A 23874-nucleotide genomic window follows, 5' to 3' on the forward strand; every position below is an offset into this window, starting at 1 on the left:
CAATCGAAAAAAGTGTTCTGGGTAAAATTGCAATATTTTCAGAATCTCTCACTTGGCCTTAGTGCATCTCCATATCAATAGGTATTTCCAGGGGGTGGAGAGAAGGAGTCCATCTCTATATCAATAGGTGATTACAAGGGTGGTGGGAGCGAGGGTACACCTGGACAGGAGAGGTTTGGGGAGGGTCCCTTTTTGCAGCCAATTCATGAGAGACACAGGCAAGCACAAGTGGACAACTGCTTGTAAGCAATAAATGGGTTTCTCCCACTTTATTTCTCCCTTTGACTGACTTTGGCTTCAAAGGTAATGTGTGCTGTGCTGGGAACATATTTTCCTCCTGTAGTTACAAGTGTAATCAAAGAAATTGAAGCAGAAAAGTCCTGAAGTCAAGCAAGTTAAAGCCCTCCCTAAATGAAAGGTTAACCGTAAAAATAATTCTATCTTTTTTTTTTTTTTAATCAGCAAAAATGGGTTTCTTTGGGAGAGTAAGAGAATGGCAACTCAGGACAAACAAGCTATCATGAAGCCATAGGCAAGTCCAGAGAATAAAGGAAAGGAATGCTCTTTGATAGAGGAATGGGTGGAGGATAGGAGGGGTTGTTATAAATAAAAAGTCCAGTGGAGGAAACAAGAGTTCAAAGAGTAGTGGCTTTTCATTGGCAGAGTTGTGATAGTCTCTCATTGGCTTGGCTGTTACCAGGAGGAAAACCTTTCTTCCTCCTGCTGGGATAGCAAAGTAATATCTAACCAATATGGTTTTGCAAGGTCTGTCTCTTCCCTTCGAGTCTGCAACTGACAAGGAGTGATAGGGTGTGAGAGCCCCCACCTCCACCCCCTGCCCCCTGCTGGCCTCCAGACTCCATATTAGTGAGGTTTCCCTTTACTAATTTTCACAACACATAAACTTCCATTTCTTGATATAAAACAATGGAGACTTAAAGAATAATTTTCTAAATTTGTGGCAAAGTCAGGATGAAAATGAACACTTCCTGTCTCTCTGCCCAAGGCTCTCTCCACTTCATCCCACCGCAATGCACCACATTCCTTGACCAAACAAATAACTAAAGATCTATAGTGAAGTTATTGAGAGCAAAAAATTACGTAGATGGTCTTCCATAGGATGATATATGAGAGATCCAATCTGCTGGTAGACCCCATGATGGGGCCCTGTCCCACTCCTCCCTGCTTGTCTCTTAACCTATTCTACCCGTAAGCTTATTGGACAGTCCTACTCCTATGTAACATTTTGGATTGGGAAATAGAACAAATTATCTGGTTTAATTAAAAAACAACAACATTGTATATATTATTAGCTAAAAGAAAAAAATATTATTTTGGCTTGAAAGTTTCCTTCTGGGAGCCCAGGAGGGACTATTATGGAACATTCTAAAGACTATGTTTGTATTCAGTGCATTTTAAGTGGAATATTTTTCACCCTTCTGAGTAGGGCAGACAAATGCTTTAATTAAACAAATGTCTCATGGGAACTCTTGCCCCAAAAGCCTTTATTGGCCCTAATTAGCAGATGCAGCTGTAGACTCTATCAATATTAGATTGTTTGTTTGTGTCCATTTATATCACACTCATCAGGGATGTGGAAGGCACCCCAGAATTATCAGCTGTAATTAAAACCAGCTCAAATGGTGGAGAAAATATCCTGTGCAAAAATGGGTCAGGTAAGAAAAAGAAGGAAAAGCAGAGGCTGCATACTGGGAATATTACCAAGGTTTCTCTGGGAAAACTAAAGGGGGGTATTTGATGATGTGATTGTCAGCAACGGCCTAAAAGAAGGCACTTCAGGACTGGGCTGAATCATACAGATAGGGAGCTAGTGGAGTCAGAATGTTTCCCTCTGCTGCCCACAGTTTCTGAATGACTAACAGCTCCACTAGGTTTCATTCTAAACAGTCTGGGAAGAAGAAGTGGCCCAGTCATTTAGATATATTCATTGAATTCCTCACTCAAGGATTGATATAAAGCCAGATCTGGAAACTCCTAGAAAGTTATTTTATGAATCTCACATACAATATCTTAACAAAATCTATCTATCAATTTCTTCTATGCTTTCCCATATTGTTCTTACCCTAACAACTGGCATTTTGCATTTCACAGATAAAGTATCTTAGGCTCAAAGATATTAAATCCTTTCTAAATTCCAGAGTTAATACACAATAGAATTAAGATCTAAACTTTTGTATGATTCCTAAGACCAGATACCTTTCTCTGGACTACAGGGCTTCCCTACAGAAAAAGAATTTAATATTTTGGTCAATAGCTTGTTAACCTGGATAAATGAACTATAGTTTGAAGGCCAACAAACCTGAGTTTAAATGCTTTCCCCTTCTCTTAACTTCCCTAAGCCTCAGTTTCTTTACCCATCAAATCAGGATAATCAATACATCATTAAAATTGGATTATATGAGATAAACTTTGTGTAAAGATTTTGACTTGTGAAAAATACTTGATAAATACAATTTCTCATCCTATGCTCACTTACAATTCCCCAGGACCCTATTTTGGAAGACACTTTGAGATGGAGAGTTCTTCCTATCTCTTTGGAGGATTAGGCTTGCTAACATAAAGTCCCTTTGAAGGATAAGCTATATTGTCATTCACCCTTGGTGCTCCAATAGAAACATAAGCTCCTTTATTTGTTCTAGTTCCCAAGGAAACCACTGCTTGAGTTTCCAGTATAAAACCTGTGAAGTTTGAAACAGTGATCAGCCAGTAATGGGAAAGTACTAACATCTGAGAGCAGGCTCCTCAAACATTTCCAGTGAAGTCTGACTAAAGGCACGTCTCTATGTGGTTTGATGGCTCTACAACAAGCATGACATTGATTTAAAGGATATAGTTTTATGTTGAAAATGATGCAGTTTTGTGTTCCCTAATACCTATGCTTTTTAAATTGAAAATCATTAAATTGTTAAGCCACCCTCCCTGCCTCTCAAGTCATCCAGTTACACCCACGCCCCAGAAGATGTGCCTTCTCTACCTTGTGTCTCCTCATGCCCCACTGGAACGTCCCTAAGAAGTTCTGGGGAATTTGATATTCCAGCCTAAGAAGTACAAGTTTAGAAAGTATTTCAACCACTTAGAAATAAGCCAAACGATTTTTGCCTTCTAGAGCATATTTCTGATGTGATTGTCATGAAAATAAGTTCCTTTTTGGCATTAGACCAAACGTTCTGATCATAGTCCTTGGGAGGGCAATCATTCCTAGAGGACAGCAGAAAAACGAGAAAAATAATTTAGGTTCTATGCCAGCTATGCATTTTTCTATAAATGTCACTGTTTATATATTAAAATATTAAACATCAAATACCTCACTTCCCTTACTAATGGAAGATTGATTTAATGAGAAATAATGACAAGTCATATAGTCTGGGATCTTCCAGTTTTACAGCGTATTCGAAATTTCCTGGTTTACTTTTGAAGTGAATCTTGTGGCTGGTAGTGCTCAGACCCCTTGATCAGTCCTGAAGCCCTCGGCGCCTGACCTCCCCGGCTGCAGTGAGTATCCTGGTTAGGGTTGTCAGCTACGTCCCTCCCCAGAAGCGGCCCTGGAGGGTACTGCCCAGCCTAAGATTAGGCCTGGCTCCCTGGCCACATCTAGGACATTGCTGAAGGGCCATTCCAGCTTGAGAGCTCCCAGCGGACTGGCTCTGTGATGACTGCGTCACCAGTCACCTCTTCTTTCTCAGTCCTGCTTCCCTCTTCCCTTGGCAGGCGCTCTTCCTGCAGACACAGGTTTGCTCCAGAGGCTGTTTACTGTGGAACCCAGCCTAGAACATCCCGCACTAACAAGTGAACTGCCTTCAAGCCTCTCTACACATGATTTCCCACAGTTCATTAGACCCATCTCTGATTTAAATGTGAAAGTAAAATAAGAACTATGTGAATCTGAAACATTACTGATACGTGGTTAGGTAACTGTAGTCAGCAAAGTAATTATTTCTAATTCAACTAGTTTTTGTGAGAGCGTCTGTTATGCTTCAGGCACTAAACTGTTGGAATTTACAGATTTAATCTTATTGTAACCATATGGTGTAAGTATTATTATATCTGTTTAGGAGAGAAAGAAACTGAGATTTATTTATTCATGCGGTTGAAGTCAAACAGTTAGTACATTGTGAAGTTTGAATTTTAACCCAGACTCTTTCACAAGCTCTGGTTGTTTCCAGTTTATGCTATTCACAAATATTTCTAACTTTGTGCCTTCTGAGCATATGGCAGAATTGAGCTTCCCTACCCTCCTAATGCTAAGTGTGGCCTCGCCACTTGCTTTGGCTAATGAAATGGGAGAAGAGCTGGTGCCTTTTTGCTTTACTGTCCTCCCGTGCCACAGGGAGCAGTGGCATTGCAGAAGGTAGTGACTGCCAGTTTTCATCCCTGAGTAAAGACAACATGGAACAGAACCCCAAGAACAGCTTAAGATGGGCATAGAACATAAAGGGAAAGGAATCTGAGTTGTTTTAAGTCACTGCTCTCTAAGCATTGTTTGTTATCATAGCATAACCTAACCAACATGATTAATACATACATTTTGGCTAAGAAAAGTGTTTTTTTTAATAATGTAAGTTTATTAGGTAAAATTCACAGGAAAGATAATTAGCCCTGTCATGCACATGTGTGGGTTGCTTCCTCAGAGTCCATTCACTTCTTCTTAAATGGGTGGGCCCTGATTTCCTACCCCTTCCCATTTACCTTCTCAGCTACTCAAAGGATGTTGAGCTAAATCCCAGCTGTAGTGATGAGCCCAGATTGGTTGAAGCCTTTTTTACGTTCCTGGCTACCATGATGGTTTAGAATTGGGCACAAGCTCCAATTGGGGCATGAGGAACAAAACCCAGGACTTAAACAAGAACTATTGGAAGAGACCTTTTTCCTTCCTCTGAATGGGTGACAGGACTGCTGAAACATGTGGCCACGTGAGGGCATTGCTCTGTCCACAGGGCTCCTGTGTGTGGACCGAAGAGGAAGTGAACTCTGGAGAAGGGAGAGGGGGGACTCAGCAAGAAACCACATCTTTGGTGACTCCAAGCAGCTGAATCAGTCCTTACTTAAAATGTAAGTAAGGATTTACTATCTCTGGACTTAGTTTTGAAAGACCAGATTCCTTAGGTCTATTCAATTCTGATTTTCTGCCACTTGCAACTGAAAAATCCAACCTATAAACTCAGAATCCCATCACCCAGAGAGAACCGCTGTTGACATTTTGTGTTTAATTCCTCCCATGCATTTTAATGCATCTGTATATATATCCAATCTGAAAATCATTGTTAAAAATACAGATTCCTGAAGCACAGGCCAGACCTATTGAATTAGAATCTCAGGATGTGATCTGCTGTTCTAACAAACTCCTTAGCAATACTTCACTGAGATTTGAAAATCACTATACTGAACAAATGTTGACTATTTCTGTCATATTTATAGTTCAGAAAGCCAAAAAGCCTTCCATGAGATTCTTGAAATAATCTCAGAACCATCAACGGAAGCATCACCCACTTTACTGTAGGAACATCAAAAAGAGCTCCACAGGATTTGGGGGAATACAATACACTCTTCAGTGTAATAGCATCTAAAAGAGAAACCCTCATGAATTCTTCGTGACTCAAGTGTCACATGAACAGTGTGTCTGCCTAAGTGATCTTAGCTGATGAGAGGGGTGGAGCTCTGGGGCTTGAAGACTGGCTGAAATCAGATGCTTGTAAAATGAGGCTGATGGCCAATCAAAGTCAAGTCAAGGACACTTCTATCAGAACCTCATATGAGTAAACCACCGTAACTACTGAAATATTCTGGTAGAATTCTAGGCCAGACATTTTATTGTTGGTGCTTTTGGTGCCTTTGATGCCTGCTGATTCTTGAGCAGTGAGTGACTTTGGGCCTCTGTGTTACCCCCTAGCCCCGTATCTCCATGTCCCTTCTCCCTACTTCTCTTCTATTCCTCAGTTTGTGTTTGCATATGCCTGTGAATTTATAGGCCAAAAAAGTGAAGTTGAAAATGATCAAGGAAGAAGATGCTGACTCTAGTTCCAGAGAAGCGATTCAGGTTTCTTGTTTGAGAACAGGAGATTAAAGCATACGTCTGACTTCTAGTTTTGTGGATTAAAGGAGCAGGGGGGCCACCCATACTTAGTGGGACTCTGGAGAAAAAGGCAGAGGCTTGGCATTGTGGCCAAAGACCATGTTGTCAAGAAGCACTGGGGCCAAGTTTAGTTTTGAGGGCCTGGAGTCCCAAAAAAGCTGCCTTTCTGGGCAGACAACTGGGCAAGGAGACTCCGCTACAGCTTGGAGCAGAAGAGGTCAGGGGACCACCACGCATTCAAGCCATCATATCATGGCAGGGAGCAAGGACAGCAGAGGCATGCACACAATGATCTTGCTTCTTCCCTGCTCAAGACGGTGATGGCCCCATTTCAGTTCTGCCTAAACCTCATTTCCCTCCTGCCCTGCCAGAGGGACCCAAGGACTTCAGGCATTCGTCTCTGGCACCTGATACACACATCAGCAAGTAAGGGTGACAGTGCTTATGAAAACAGGAATCCAAAACTCTTTGGAAGTAAAGCCCTCTGACCTTTCCACATTGGGGATCCCCTCATGAATATGGTTTGGAGATTAATGGCTAAATGTGAAAATCCTCCAGAAAATGCTTACATGTGGAAGGCCTCCAAGATTTTTAACCCCTCCTTCTGATCCTCACATTCTTTCTTTAAATGTTAATAAATTCAATCACATATGAACCAGTTCTGCGGGATTGTAAATGACTCAGATTTGTTCAATGATTTTGCGTATGTCAACCTTAATTTTAGTTTCCAAGGGGCAAACTCATTTCCCTAGTATTTAGTTTGAGGAGGGCTAACAAACTACAGCCTCCACTTGCTAATACCCCATTGCATACCCAGGCTGTATTTCATGTGTTCCCCCATCTTTGAGATCAATGCTATTCTTATTGTTTTACTCTTGAGAAAGTAGAGGTTCAGGTAGACCAGCTTACCTGCCCAAGGATGGAACAGAGTTGAAGCCTGGGTTTGTCTAAATTTATAACTTCTACTCTTGATGCTTTGTCCTGCTGCTCAAAGATGGTAGCAATCTTCTATATATGAGTTGATAGGAAGAAAATCTTTCAGGGCTAGAACAGAGTTTGACACCTCCTAAGGGTCCATCTAGCCCTAAGAGTGTATGATTCTTTACCTGATTTTGTTAAACCTCAGAATTGAGACCTTTTTCTAAATAATTCTGACAAAAATTATTGCTCTTGGTTATTCAAAAAACTGTGTGTGAGTTATCTTTCTGATTGCCTCAGTTTTTCAGTTCACTGACCTTAGTATCATGATATTCATCCACATACTCACCATGTCTCCTTACTAATGCACATTGCATCTGATATTGATGCTTCACAAGCATTGAGAGTAACTGTCTAAAGATTGTAAAAGATCTAATTAGCTGTAGTGACCCTGCCCAGAAGCAACCACAAGCAATGCTTTAATTAACTGAGTGTGGCTATAAATGGGAAACACATGGGTGATTTTTATTACACAAGAAGAAAGGCAAGCTCCGTAAGCCGCTGGGAAACTTCCTGAAATGTGTTCAGTGCTTCTACATCTTCCGATTATCCTCCTGCTTCCCCTCTTTTTCTCCTCCACTTTTTCTAATTTAAAAATGTCTGTTTTTCCAATTATGAAATTAAATAGATGATCATCAAGGAAAGTTTTTAAGAATACATGAAAATGGAAAGATAAACATATACCCATTCTTTACTATTTAGAAACGAGTACAGTTTAACCTTGCACCTTTCTTTTTTTGGGGGGAGAGGGAATGCAACCATATGTAACATAAACTTTTTATTTTTTAAAAAAATGTCCGTGAGGATGCCCTTTGAGGATTCCATCTATTTCCCAGTCTCCTTTTCCCAGAAGAGGTGAGTTAGGCCAAGAGAAGAGAGTAGATGAAGAAAGACAAGCATACATGCAAAGGCTGCAAGGAGTGTGAACACAGGGCGCCAGGGAAAAAGCAAGGGCAGCAGGGGTGCAGCCAGAGACGCTGGGAAAGCACTGTCAGCACGCGAGCAGCGTTCCGATGAATACGAGCCCTGGATGCCAAGCTGGGGAAGGTGGACTCCGCCAGTGAGGCCACGAGGAGGGGCTTAAGTGGGGTAACATGATCCCAGCTCTAGAACAGTACCTGGTGTGTAGCAGGAGCTCACTATATATTTATCAGATAAATAAACAGGAGACTGATTGGCAGCCATGTTGAAGTTGGGAGGCAAAAAAGTGAGTAGAGACAGGAAAGCCAGTTAGGAAACTCTGATTTCCTAGATTGCTAAGGGTCTGAACTAAAGCTCTGAAAATGGAGATAGCAAAGATTGAATGGATTACAGGGAGATTGAATAAGGTTCCTGGCTCTCACCAAATACCCCCCACTGGCAGATGTGTAGGGTACCTGTGCTTGGTGTCCTGTGCAACTCTGCATAAGCCTCTTATTATCCCACTTCTCAGAGTGAATTTAAAACTAGAGAATTAGTGATTAAATTATCATGGTGGCATGAGGTAAATTTCTATCCTCTAGGCATCAACCCTTAAATTCTTACAGATCTGAGGAATCTGCCAGGCCCTTGCTATACAGCCAAATTTGGAAATTGTAAGCAAGCAAAAATTTCCTCTTTGTGTGATACAGATTTTAAAACTGATTTTAAGCACTTCAAGCCACAAGGTTGTGTCATTCCCTGTGTTTATTTAAATCCAGTTAATGAAAGAATTGTTAGTAAGGCCTAAGGGCACAAACATTTGCAAAAAGAAACTAGCAATGCAAGATTTCTCTGAACAGCTTCGGTGATACATACCTTTTGTGTGTGTGTGGTTCTATATTATTATGTGTTTTAGACAAAATATATATGCTTGCGTGTATCAGAATAAATTTAACCAGTACATCAAACTTGTGGTTTCATGATTGATATGGCTACATAAAACCAACTTAATCAATTAAGATAATAATAGTACAGATAATTCTCAGCTATGGCACAGAGTATGGACGTAATACGTGAGTGATAGGGACAACCAGTTCTCCAATGCAAGGAGGGGGACTGATCTCCCTTGTATTTCTTAGTAAATTCAGCTAATTTTCCAAAGAGTCAAAGTTAATTTGTTATTGTTTTTGTTATTCTTTTACCTCAGGCAATTGGAAAGAATTTTCACCTCTAGGAATTGGGGGTGGGCAACCCTTCGGTGTGTGTCACCTATTCAGTGTTCCATTCTACTAATTACCTACTATGTATGCACAAGGAGTTCATATAATATTTCACTAGATAATTATATTTCACTTTCACATTGAACTTCTAAGAAAGGAATTGGTATTTCCATTTTGGAGATGAGGAAATTGAAGAGCAAAAATATTAAGATACACTTCCCAATCTCATATAACTAGTAAAGAATGAAGCTGAGGTTTCTACACAAATCTTCTGAATGAAAGGTGCATGTTCTTTCCACAACACACCCTGCTTCCTCACCACTAACGCTGTGGAATTTCCAGGATCTGGAAGTGGACACGCTATAGCTGAAGTGGGGGAAAAAAAACTGGCCTGAGGAAAAACCTAGCACTAGATCCATTAGAAGAAAAATAACTTTTAATAACAGTCTTTTAAATCTGCATCATACTTCATTGTTTACAAGCCCTGTCAAATACAGTGTTTTTAACAACGTAATGTGACATACACACCAGGGTTACCAGTCCTCTTATAGATGAAGCAGAATATTCTCAGGAAAATTGCATGCAGAAACTTGCCCAAGCTCACAGGCTAGTTTAAGGCAGAATTCTCTTTAAGCATTTAAGGCAGGATTCTTCTGAGAAGCACAATCCAGGAGTCCCAGATGACTCTGTGTGGCCCTCCTATGCACCGAACAAGCTCTAGTCAGCTCCTACCTCAGTAGAAAGCTGGACTGCAGGTGCTGCTGGAGCAGCCACTCCAGGGAAGTGGGCAGAGTGCTGGCATACAAGCCCCACAGGGCCCCACAGTGGGTTTTTGGTTGGTGGAACTTCAAACATCTTACCTGTTGTTGATGTAAACCCTCCCATTTTATTGATCTACTCATCCACTCATCATATCAGTACAGCTATTGAAGAGCTATTTTGTGGAGATACTATGCTGGGATATGAAGCTATAAAGTCAAACAAGACTGGGCCTTTGCTTTTGAGGATCTCAGAGTCCAAGGAAGAGATATAGATACAAACAATTATATTACCGAAAAGAGAATCTAAGAGAGCAGTAGAAAGAGATTACCAAGACCTAGGCATGGAACAAACAATGGGGAAGGAAAGTATAATTTAGGGAAAGCTCCTCTGAAGAGGAATCACCTGAAGAATGAGCAGTTTGGGGTGAGGAAATAGAAAGGGCTCTTAAGAGGTTGAGGCACAGTGTTCCTGAACATTCTGGTAATGTTTGGAAAAAATGCATATTTCTAAAGTATTGGAGTAGAAAATGTGAGGAAAGAAGCATAAAAATCAGGGGATAGGGAAGAGGTAGTCTAGGGCCAGAACAAATCTCGCAAAGAAGGAATCTAGATGAAAAGCCAGTTCTAGAGGTACAAAGTCCAGTTTGAATGTGCACCATTAAATAGAGAGCAATGGAAAGAAAATAAATACGACAATATTTGTGTGTGTGTGTGTGTGTGTGTGTGTGTGTGTGTGTGTGAGGTCAGAGCTCTAGATACTGAGAATGGAGGTAGAGGATAAAAAGGGCCTCAAGCCTAGCAGGAATTTGAAAGATAAGTTGCTGGCTCTTTCAAGATTCTTAGGTCCTTTTAATATTAGCTGCTCTCCATTTTCCTTAAAGCTCTTCTTTTAAAGAAAGTTTTCAAGTAACGTAACTACGTATGAAAAATAGAATGACAGAAAGAGGTATACATAAATACACATATAATCAATGATCCTGTTCTTCTGGGTCCTACTCACTCTTCTGGTAACAAGTTCCCCTGGCATTTTTCCTGTCTTGTTTTTAATAACAGCTGCTAGAAAATTGAAGGTGAGAGAAAAGAGTACTCCATAATCTACTACCATGAAAACAATTTATCACTTGTTTCTTAAAAAAAAAGGAAAAAGGGAAAAGGAGACAGGGTACAGAGGACCTTGAAGACATCAGTGGCGTCAAGTATTCGTCCTTCACTTGTCCCCTCTCTGGCTCAGCGCAGGTCGTCTTATGGGTCTGGGATGACCTCATGGAATGGATGTGAGTCGTGATGGGTGTGATATCAGTCCTGCTATTCAGTCAGTGGTTTCACTGTAAGGTTCTTCCTTCGTGGTGTTCTTAAAGGAGAAGCTCGGGATCAGATTTCAGAGCATCCTTGAAATTAAGGCGCATGTGCATTGCAAGTAGTATTGCCTCTTCTGGGCTCCCCTTCCTCCTTATCACAGGTAGGGGGCGCTCCTCTTCTCCAGTTTAGGTCCCCAGATAGGGACATCAGAATCTGTCTGTATTACTTCTAAAACCTGCTTATCCAAACCAAGGACATAATGATTATTATCTCAAATACATGATCTTGCTGGGTGAGACAAAGCTTGGTAACACTAGCAACTAAAATATTCTCATATTCAGATGACCAGAGTGAGCTTATTGGGATTGCTTTTTTTAGTCTAGTGTATTGCGTGCATAAAAAATTTGGCATTTGTTTTCTTCATCTCCCGAAGGGAAGTAGCCACAAAAAACAATAAGAAAATTTCAAAAACAATCGATACAGATTTATATCATACTTTAAAGAAGTTATTATACAATTTTCATATTTTTACCTATTTTATATAATGCAACTTTTCAGAAAGCTGTATACTGTTTCATAATTTATTTATTGTTCTCCACTATCTGACCTTTGTCTTCCAATTTTTCACTATTATAAATAGACTTTTGTATCCAAGTAGCTTTTTCCATTATTTATTTTCTTAGCTTTGAATCTAAGGAAACAAGTAATGAACCTAAGTATGTAATGATTAGGAGTACAGGTTTGGGAATGAAATAGATACAAAATTCCAACTCTGACATTTATCTGTGACAAAATTTACTTTTGTTGCTGTTCTTGACATTTTGTTCTCAAGCAGTGTGATAATATTACCTAACTCACAGATTTGGTTGTAATATATAAGGGAAGTAATGCTTAGATATGGCAATTAAACAGAGCCTAGAATAAGTAAATGCTCTGTTATTGTCTACATTTTAATTTTACTAGATTACAAAAGGCTTTCTCAATGTTTCTTTTTTTAACAATATGGAGTGACACTAACAGTGTGAAAGCACCAACCTGCTTTGGATGTTATCTTTTCTGTAAATATTACAGGAAGCTTTGTTTTCTAACTGATTTACTTTTTACTCACAATTTGTAATTTAAAAAACTAAGATACCAGAAACCTATTTAATCCTTAATATGGGACACTTATATTTAAAGTAGCTCCTACACAGTGTATGTAAATATATTAATGACACCAAAGCTCTCTATCAGAACAGATCTCTTCAGCTATAGACATAAAGAGATATTCTCAATTTACTTTTCCTTTATATGTTAATATATCTGGGAGGAATGAAGCAGCACAGAAATAGTGACCATTTTTTGAACACTGCTGTGTATATGCCATTTAGTGCTAGACATTTCACACATGTTATTCTGGCACCATGACCGTCCCTGCCTGCTGCATCACTTCCACTTCTCAGGTCACTGTATGTAATTGAGTCTTGGCCATATTCCCTTCTAGGACAGAGGCTTGGCAGAACGAGGACACTGTGGGAAAAGGGGAGGAAAACACTGATAGAACTGAAGGGGAGGAAAAGCTACTGATGATAACCTGTCACAGTCAGTTTGGTCCTGCAATCGTCGGATCCCAAGCCCCCATAACTCCCTTCTCCAGCTGGACTGTGCCCATGAGGCAAAGCAGACTGCACCGTTCTACCTCGTGGAAACAGTGGGCAGGAACTTGCATCCGAGGTCACCTAGATTGTCAGTGAAAAATCTACCAAGAGCTCTTTCCACTCAGTCTGCTCAAAACCATTCCTATCGCTGATATAGCCCAGTGATGTGAGACCCTTTTGATTGTTCAGTAACAAGTCCAGAGACCTTTCATTCTAATGCAGATGGTTGCAAACACTGGCCCTGAAGCCCCCTCCCTCTGGTTGAGAGCCTGTAACTCCAGAACACAGGCTAATTAATAGTATGCCAATACTGCTTTGTCTTGCCATAGAAGAGATTGATCAGGCACCTCCCCTGTTTTTATTTAAGCTGTACACCTTTTCTATTCATAACCCTAGGTGCAAAACAATTACTGCAGTAAATGCAAAGACCCAGGGCGGTACAGCATCTGGGGGCTGATTTTGGGTTGCCTGCTATTCAGTGTGTGATCTAGGCTAGTCCTTCGCTGCACTGGACCTCCCTCCTCTGTGAAAACCAAGGTGTTGGTGTGTTGCCCTCGGTGGTCCTTTCCAGTATCAGCATCCAATGGGTTAAAGTGATTAATACTGGGCTGGAGGCAACCACAGATTTTATGTGGTTCCACCTGGTGGCTTGGCCCATATTGCAGTTCTAAGTTCCACTGCATGTTCTCAGGCCTTGGGTGAGGTGCCGTGGATGGTTTTTGGTTTGTCCATCACATAATACATTCAACATTAATAGAATTTGGGAGAATTGGAAAGGGAGGTGAGGAGAGGGGATCGGAACAAATATTTATTTTGAGTCTTACCTTTATAAGAGCCTCACATTAAATCAAATTTACACTTTGATATTTTCTGTAATTGAGATAATATAGACAGTGATTGAGTCTGTGAATGTGTGTGTTTCAGCATCAATTAGTTAATGTAAACCTTTAAATATGCTTCAGTTTTTGTAGGCATGTGTCAGCTACCTGTCTTCATTTAAAATGATTAGTGTTGGAGCCTCAAATGTTGGATGGTTTAGACCATTCTTTCTTTTCAGAAATTCCACATGTAGAGAGAACACTTAGTATATGCCAAGCAAAGATCCGCTGGGGTAGATTTTTTAGGGAATAGTTCTTAGGGAATGTAAGAAGAGCATGTAAAAATAATTAGTCCTGTAAAACAGCGGTCATGTTTTCACTGTGCACCTCCTTTGTGCCTATGTTAAACACTGAGGATAGAAAGATGTAGGATACATGGTTCCTGTTAGCCTCAAGAGACTGAAAATTCAGTAGGAGAGCAGATGTTTATAAACATATTCACAATACTAAGTGTAAATATATCAGTTAGAGGTTTTTTTACAAAAAATAATCGCAGTGTTAATACACAAAGAGATTTTGTTGGAAGAGTTAAGGAATCTTTCGTGGGATTGGAGACCCAGAATAAAAGAAGAGAGAAGAAGGAATCCTTCACAGAATAGAAGCTGGTACTTAAAGCATAATTCAGAGCTTTTGAATAGGATGGGAGGAGCTCTTCAGAGAAACTGAACAGCATATAAAGGCACATGTTAAGTGGAAAATGATTCAAACAGTCCTGATGTGAAATGTGTAAGTGTTTAGAGACTAAGGAAAGTGCATTTGTCTTTTTTCTTATTCCTTTTCCTCATTTTCTTGGACAAAAGCTCTGCTCCAATATGCCCCCCCCCCACCACCAAACTGACACAACCCATCATAGTCATGATTACAATGTGTGTTTGAAGTAAATGTGACGTGGTTGTAAAGAATATGGGCTTTTGAGGCTGCAGACCTTGCACTGAGTCCTGGCTCTGAGTGTTACCAGCTAAGCAAACTTGGGGAGCTTCTTAGCTCTTTGAGATCCATTTATTCATTTGTGAGCATGATAAAGTAATAAAGCCTACCACATAGATTTGTTACAAAGAAAAAAATGTGAGCACAAACGATATCAGGAATGAAAGTGAGGGCATTTTTATTAGATTCTAGATAAATTAAAATGACAGCAATAATGAAAAACATTTGTCATCAAATTGTAAAATTTAGATAAAATGAGCAACTTGGTTCAACATGCAATTTATTAAAAATACATACATGCAAGATGTATTATAAAAATTGAGTAGTCCTATAATTAGTAAAGACGTGTCTGAAAATAAAAACCTTCCTGCAAAGGAAACTCCAGGCACAAATAAGTTTAGTGGTAAATTGTTCCAAACATTTAAGGGAAAAATAACACAGATCTCATCTAAACTCTGTCAGAGAACAGATAAAATTGGAAACACTTCCAATTTTACTAGGCCAGTATAATCTTAATGACAAAAGCTGCTAAGGACATTATAAGAAAAAAATTACATATCTCTTATTACATATAAGGTTCATATCTCTTATAAACATAGATGCAAAATCCCAAAATTTATTAGCTGATAATTGAATTAAATGAGATCAAGGGGGGTTTATTTAAAATTGTTTCAATATTCAAAAATCAATGTATTCTACTATAGAAAGAAAACAAAGGAGAAAATCATGACTACCTCAGTAGTTGCAGAAAAAGAGATTTGATACTCTTCAACATGAATTCACGTTATAAACTATAAATGCTTTACATACTAAATAGAAGGAAACTTCTTTAACTTGATTAAGAACATCTACAAAACCCTCACTAACTAATGGTAAAATCTTTGATGTTTGCACCACGAGTTCAGGAATGAGATTAAAGTGCCCACCTTCGCCTCTTCTATTTAACATTGTGCTGGAGATCCTAGTTAGGTAAAAATGGCACGAGTTTTGGAAAGGGGAAACAACTACTATTATTTGTGGATAACATGATTCTAGATTTAAAAAATCCAAAAGAATCTCCAAATAAACTACAGGAATTAGCAGGTAAGTTTAGTAAATTCAGGATACAAATATCAATTTTTGCTTTATAGACCAGCAAAAAGTAATCAGAAAAAAACCTTGAAACTAATGAAAAACTTTAAGCTAATGAATGATATATAAAATCTCCCTCTACAAAGAACACTGTAAAACATTATTGAGAGATTTAAAACATATTCAGATAAAATCCAGATCAAAACAAAAACATTCAGATATACCCATAAATTGTTAATACTAATTGTGCACACCCCCAATGAGGAGACAAACTATTAACTGCTCATGATAGGATAGCTGTCAAAAAACTCCTATGAAAACGTGTCCTCTGCGTAACTGAGTGTATTGGTGAAACTAAATCCATGTGATGAGAAACATCAGGACAGTTTACTCAAAAAGTATGGATAAATTTTCTGTGCCTACTGTTAGACTTCTGAATTTATTGAGTGTTTACTATGTGTCAACTGCTATAGAAGTGGTTTTACATCTGTAGTATCTGTTACATATTATTGTCTCTTAAGGATAAGGAAATAAGACTCAGAAGAGGATATGCAACTTGTTCAGAGTACTCAGAGAGTTTAGTCAGGAGTCAGTTTTGAGCTCAAACCTACTTGACTCTAAAACATTAGCTCTTTTCATTGTACCATGATACTACAAACTTGAGGTATGTGATAAACTGTTACCTCAGTGTCTGATACATCATTAGTAGTCAATAAATTATATTACTATTATTTAAATATGACTGAGTTTCATGGGGCAGTCACCTTCTTTTTTTTAAATGAAGTAGAACCTGAATGTCTTATCCAGTAAACGATGGCTTTTTCTTAATAGCAAATACTATGAAAAACTATTAGGAATGATGCAAAACATGATAGAGAGAGATTTCCCTAAGTTTTCCTTTCAAAAAGTGACAGTCATGATAGCAAGTTGATATTTCATGAAGGAAGCTTCATCTAGAATCTAGCAAATTCTGTGCAGTGGGCTCTTTTCCTTCTATTATATTCCCTTGGCAACAAACTTGGAAAAGCTGTGACTCTCTTCAAGAAGGAAGTTGTGCTGCAAAATTCTGAGGACTGTTTTATCCATGCAATATATTAGTCATCTGATAAAAAGCTTAATTTATAGATAGCAATTCTGAAAATACCAAAAATATACTACTAATAACTTAATTAGTGCTTCTATCTTGATTGGATTAGAATCATGTGGTCAATAAATTTCCAATAAAGGGATATTTTCCTGCCTTCTGAGTAGCTGACAGACTGGGTAGATCAAAGATAATTTCCTTTTCAACCTTGTGTGAACTTTATTATACCTTTAGAGTTACAACTTTTGAGTAGGTGTATTTCAAACAGTAGGATGATTATGAAAAATTATATCTAGTTATCTGAAAAGTTTTATATAAATTGGAGTACTCAGTCTGGCTAAATAAAAAGTTTCAAATCACAAGGAAGAGAAAAGGTATAACTCCTCTGATATTTGTTAATGCAACAAATCAAAATTATACATTAGCTTTGTGTGAGTAAGAAAGATAAAATCTTTTTATGATTACTGTTTTTCAGGCAGTGTCCCTGCCTCTTCACTTCTCATTTCTGTCTGTCCCAATCCTATTTATCTCCCTTGCTTAGCTCTGCATCCTTAGCCCCTTTGAAGATTTTTTTCACGTGGCATGAATATTAAGCCTTGCTTTGTGGTGATTTATACACGCAGTTCCTGTATAAATATCTTTCTTCTTGTTGAAACATTTAGACCTTAAAGAAAGTGACTATTTTTAAATGTATATTTTGTAATCCCCAGGGAGCCTACCACAGCGCACAGTGCCTTCCATCTAGTGGGTGCTCCACAAATGTTTGGTTGTTGAATAAACAACAGAAAGACTATTTTGAAAAGAAATTACAATAGAAGTTAGAAATGGAAAAGACTAGGTAGTCTTAAACTCTCCAGGGGAAAGGATTACTTCTTGCAGTGATTCTGAAAAAAAGAGTCCAATGGAAATGGAAGAGCCTCTTAAGATGTGAGCATGATAACAGGTAGAAGTGAATAGTAACACATCTAATTTACCAGTTATTTCCAGGGAAAGAGGCAATTTTTAAAAATAGTATTTAAAAGTATCATTTATATGTGAATCCACATTGTGGATTGTGTGTGAACAAATCTTTCATCTTCAACAATCTTTTTATGCGTGACACTAGATAGTTCAGGTAAGAGATAATTCTGTTAGCCCATTTATCTTGAGGAAGATTTTTCTTTTTATTTAGGTTTAACTCTTTTTTATCTAAGTTTAACAAAACACAGTTACTATTTCTCTAGTATTCCTTCCTGAAACCACTTCATCTCCCATAGAAAAGAAAGAAAGATATGTGGTATTATCTTCATTAAAAAAAAAAATTAACCTCAGAAAATTTTATGTGCCTAAGACTTGATATGACAGAGAAAGGATTCAAACCAAGATTAATATGATTTCAAAGTTAAAGCCCTTTCTTTGACTCACTCCTACTGCCTCCAACCTTCACTCTCTTATTAAAATTTAGTACAGTGGTTAAGAGCTGGTTAGAGCCAGACTACTTGAGTCTGAATTCTGGATGTTACATTTATGCTTACGGCCTGAGGTTGAGATACTTTATTTCCCTCTGCCTCTGTTTTCTCATCTATAAACTGGGACTACAAAAAAACATAACTCACTGGATTGTAAGAATTAAACATAAAGCACTTAGTATAGTAACTGGCACATGGTAAGCTCTCAATATATTATCCCTGGGAATTATCTAATCATCAGTTATGCTATCTTATAAATTCTTTATTTAAAATTCTCCTGTATCCCTTTTCATCTTTACAGTCTTAGTGTCCATGGTCCAAGCACAGGAATCCATTATGTTGAATGAGTGGTCCATTTTCTGTCCTAGCAACACACTCATCTCTGTACCTGCACCCTTTTTTTTGGTGCTGTACTTCCCTCCAGGAACATGATCCCTGTTCTTCTCTGTCCTATCACATCCTACCATCTCTCCAGGTCAAGCTCAAATTTATGCTTAATGAAGTTCCCTGATTATTCCATCTAGAGATGATAATTTTTTCTTCCATTGAGAAACCAGAAGTTGACTTTGTTTTAGGATTGGATAGGGTTTAAATTCTCAGCTAGTCTTACCTGTTCTTTGGACCTCAGGATAGATGATGCTCTACTCTTCTCTCCACACAACAACCTTTTGATGAAGTCCTGGTGCTCTGTACACTAAAGAACAGATGTCTGTTATTCTCATCTGGCATTACCGAGAGAGTCTTGGATATTTCATTCTCCAAGGAAATCATTCTCTACTTAGTGTTACCACTCACTGACTAATCACAATCAGTTGTGGGTATAATACATGTAACTGCTAATAGTGTCAGAATTTTGTGGAAAGGGAGTTAGGCTTTGTGTTCATCAGGGCAATTAGCTTTGGTGGCTGAGAAAAACAAACAAACCACAGTGGATTAAAACAATAAAGACTTATTTTTTGCTCCTGTTATGGTCTTCCTAGGGTCAGGTATTGTGTTGGGGATTTTGAGGTTGTACGTGCTTCCAAGCAATGGCTCAAGAATATTGATTTCCTATCATATGGCATGATTTCCATCATGCACAATCTCAGGGCTCCTTACTCCTAGACATCAGGTCAGAGAAATTAGAAAAGAATCAGTTAACAGCCAGGCCTACACAGTGGTACATCTCCATTCACATTTTATTGGCCACATCCCAGTCACCTGACCCTATCCTAAATGCAATGTAAGCTGGCAAATCACTTTCCTGTGTTCCTTTGGAAAGGAAATGGAATTGATGAGCATCTAGCTAGTCTGTGATGGATGAAACTGTCTTCTACTGCTGGAAGAAATGACTATGAAGTCCATTTGAAACTCAAGTTTTCTTCTCCAGCTTACATGAATATCATGTTGAGAGGCCAGGTACAGAGTAGGAAATGGTATAAACTTCTTCTTACTATCTTTGATTCTTAGGTTCTCTCGGATTGTTGAAGGAACAAGCATGGAGGATGTTCAATGATTTGTTTTTCCCCTCATGAGGCATATTTGTGGGTTCTTTGGAGATTTCCCAGTTGGGAACATCTGGTTTCCACATCCTTAATTTTGGCAATGTCTTCCTCTTAGCTGCCCTCTCATGACCTCTACCCTTTTCTTTATTAATCTAATAAACACATTTATAATGAGACTGCCTGTTGGACAGAGTCTATCTGCAAACAACCTCCAGGCTGGCTCCCTACTACAAATCCTTGTTGGGTCCTCGGCAAATATGCATCTTTCACCCTGTCATCAGTGGAAACTAAGCTGCTTCCCAATGTAGATACCACTTTTCACTCTGGCACTAGGGTAGTAGTCGTGTTAGGAAGGAAGGAACTCAGTTTGCTGTCGCAGGGAAGTCAGATATAGTGAAAGAAGAAACCAAAGTCAAGAAAGCAAAGTAAATTTTAATGCATTCTGTATAGAGTAACAGAGCGGGCCTGCCTAAGGTGAGACAGGCCCAGATGCCCATTCTGAGGCTTCTTTTATGTGGTTTTGGCAGGGCAGAGAAGTCCTTGATTGACAGCTGTCAGCTCTCTAGGCTTATTCTGATTGGTGAAATGAGGCCATGAGCTGAGCTATGCCTGTGCTTCTGATGTTTCTTATCTGGGGAGACCCAGCAGTTGGAACCTAAATCATTGGGATGAGGGGCAACAGCTTCTCTGGCTACTTCCTGCTAGTGAGGGATGGTGTGGTCATTTGGGTCCCTCTGCTTGCCGACTGTTGGGATGGTGGAGATTAGGACAGTAAGGGTGCCCATCTAGGGTCCCAGGAAGACAGCTGATTCATCTGTTGGTACTGTGTTTGAATCTTCATGAGAACAGGACTTTGGCCTTGATGGACTTTAGTCTGGAAGAAACTAATTTAATTATATTTAATAAGCATGGTCCAAACAGTAAGGCTAGGAGAAGCATCAGTAGGGGTCCTGCTAAGGGAAGCAACCAGAATGCTGAACTCCAAATTTGGGACCAGTTGCCCCAGGATTCTGATACTTGTCAGATTCTGGCGGCATGGTCAGAAAGCTTTTGGACAGTGTCTCTAACTAGGCCAGATTGGTTAGCATAAAAACAACATCCTTTGGAAGCAGCCTAAGTGTCCGTCAGTTGATGAATGGATAAAGAAGATGTGGTACATATACACAATGGAATACTATTCAGCCTTAAGAAAGAAACAAATCCTACTATTTGCAACAACATGGATGGAGCTGGAGGACATTATGCTCAGTGAAATAAGTCAGGCAGAGAAAGACAAATACCAAATGATTTCCCTCAATTGTGGAATATAACAACAAAGCAAAACTGAAGGAACAAAATAGCAGCAGACTCACAGACTCCAAGAAGGGACTAGTGGTTACCAAAGGGGAGGGGTGGGAGAGGGTGGGTGGGGAGGCAGGGAGAAGGGGATTGTGGGATATCATGATTGGTGCACATGGTGTGTGTGGGGTCACAGGGAAGACTGTAGCTCAGAGAAGACAAGTAGGGACTCTGGCATCTTACTACACTGATGGACAGTGACTGCAATGGGGTGGGAGGGACTCGATAATATGGGTGAATGTAATAACTATGTTGTTTTTCTTGTGAAACCTTTGTAAGAGTGTATATCAATGATACCTTAATAAAAAAATAAAATAAAAACATTCTTCATCTAGAAAGAGGCATAGGCTTCCCTTTCAGCAGTCAAGAGGTCCAATTCCTCTTCTATTTTGAAGAGTGACTGCTGCTGAGGTGTTTATCTAATTTTGAATAGTTGTAATACTTTGGGAAATTTCTTCTAAGCTGTCAGAAAAATCTTTGCACAGGCTTTGGTAATAGGACAGTGAGATAGTTAGTCCAGCTATGCCAGTGCTTAGTCCTGTGGTGATTCCTAAGCCTATTAAGAGAGGAATGAATTTTATAGCTCATTTAGCTCTTATGTGAGAAGACAGAGGAATGGTCAGTGGTTGGTTATTGGGGACTCTGTCAATGCCTGGGGCCAGGTGGACTAGGGTGCAAGTCCCAGTCCAATTAGCTGGGAGGCATAAATAGGTATTTAATACACATAAGAAAAAGACTCCTTGGTTTGTCAGGGTTTCTTCTAGCAAAAGAATAAGGACCCCAGTGACTCTAAAACAGGAAAGCCATCCCTGCACTATGGGGTCAAGTCTTTGTGACAGGCCATAGGTTGGTGAGCTGGGCCTCATTTTTGGGTTAGAACTCCGAGGGCCACTCCTTGTCTTCCATGGAGTACAGGTGGAATGGCCTGGCTGGGTTTGGAGTCCTATGGCAGTGGCCTGTGTTAACAGGTCCTCAAGCAGATCTACAGCTTTTTATTGTGATGGTCCCCAGTCTAAAGGTTTAGAGTCATCTTTCCTTTTAGGACTTTATAGAGATGCTGTGCAATGAGTTCATAATTTGGGATCCATAACCTGCAATATCCTATCCTGTTAGTCCTAGGAAAGTCCTGAGTTATTTACAGATAGTAGGTTGGGGAGGGGAAATAATGGCCCAAACTCAGTCTGGAGAAAGGCCTCTTTTCCCTAGGGTAAGGATTAGTCCCAGGTAAGTCACCTTTTGTTGTACTAACTGAGCTTTGGCCCTTGAAACTATATCCTCGCTCAGCTAAGAAATTAAGGGGTTGGATGTTATGATTGATGAAGCCTTGTTTTATGGGGGAACAGATTAAAAGATCATCTACATATTGTATGAGTGTGTACCCAACAGCTCAGATGCAGGTGGGCTAAGTCTTGGGACAAGTCTTGTCCAAATAGATGAGGACGGTCTCTAAACCCCTGGGGGAGGACAGTCCAGGTCAGTTGGCCAGAGGTGTTTCCTGGAGTGGTCCATTCAAAAACAAATAGTGACTGTGACTGTTTTTCTAAGGAGATGCAGAAGAAAGCATCTTTGAGATCTGGGATTGTAAACCACTTTGTCAGGTAGAATAGCTCCTAATAGAGGATATGGGTTAGGGACTGCTGGGTGGGGAGGCACAACTGCTCATTGATAATTCTTAGATCCTGGACTAGATGATAAATCGTTTCTTTCTTTTTGATGGCGAGGATTGGAGTATTGTAAGGTGAATTAGTTGGAACTAGAAGCCCATGTTTAAGTATTTGGATATTAGAAGCTGGAGGCCTTTATGAGCCTCAGGCTTTATAAGATATGTTTTTGGCTAGGAAACTTAGCTGGATCTTTGAGCTGGATGACTACTGGGGTGGCCTACTTAGCCCTTCCTGGGATTCCTTTTTCCCAAATGTCAGGATTGATTTTCCCAGTCCTGAAAAGCTGACAGGGGGGTTTTGGGAGCAACTAGAAGTTGGAGAGGAGTCTGACTAGCTGAGGGAAAGCTAAAAATCATCCTGGTGTGCAATTTTTCTAGTATGTCTTGTCCCAAGAGGGAAATAGGGCATTCTTTTACAATAAAAAAATGGATGTAAAAATAATGGCTATGGAGGAGACATCCTAAGGGTGGAGTGAAGGGCTGAGTAGTAGGGGTCCCTGTCACTCCGAGTGCTATACAAGTTTGAGAGAATAGGGGTCAGGAATAGGAACTGAGGACAAAGTAGGAGGCCTCGGTGTCAACTAAAAACAAAATTGTCCTACCTGCCATGTCCATGGTTACCCTAGGTTCTAGTCCAGTGATGTCGATGTCATGGATTGGGGCCGACCAGCCAGGGCCTCTTCATGCCTGTGAAAGGAGCTCACAGACCATGGGTGGCTCCGATGGCCCAGGGGCCCTGCAGCCCATGGGGCAAAGGGCAGCCCAGTGACCCATTCCCTTACATTTGTAGCAGGGAGATTGTGGAGGCTTATCTCTATTAGGACAGCTCTTAGCCCAGTGCCCGGTCTTACGACAGATGTCACACTTACTATCTTTCTTAGAATTCTGGTCAGGACCTGGTGAGCCTATGGACATGAACTGAGTTGCAAAGGCAGCTAATAGCTGAGTATATGGGGGTCTCCTTCCTCCTTTCCTTCTCCTGAGCCCTAGCCTTCTCTTCCTGATCACGGCCATAGAACACAGTATTGGCCATGGTCAGGAGTTCATCTGCAGTGCTATTAGGGTTTGTCTGGATCTGTTTTTGTAATTTTCTCC

This window comes from Manis javanica, chromosome 11, assembly GCF_040802235.1.
Source record: "Manis javanica isolate MJ-LG chromosome 11, MJ_LKY, whole genome shotgun sequence".
Taxonomy (NCBI): domain Eukaryota; kingdom Metazoa; phylum Chordata; class Mammalia; order Pholidota; family Manidae; genus Manis; species Manis javanica.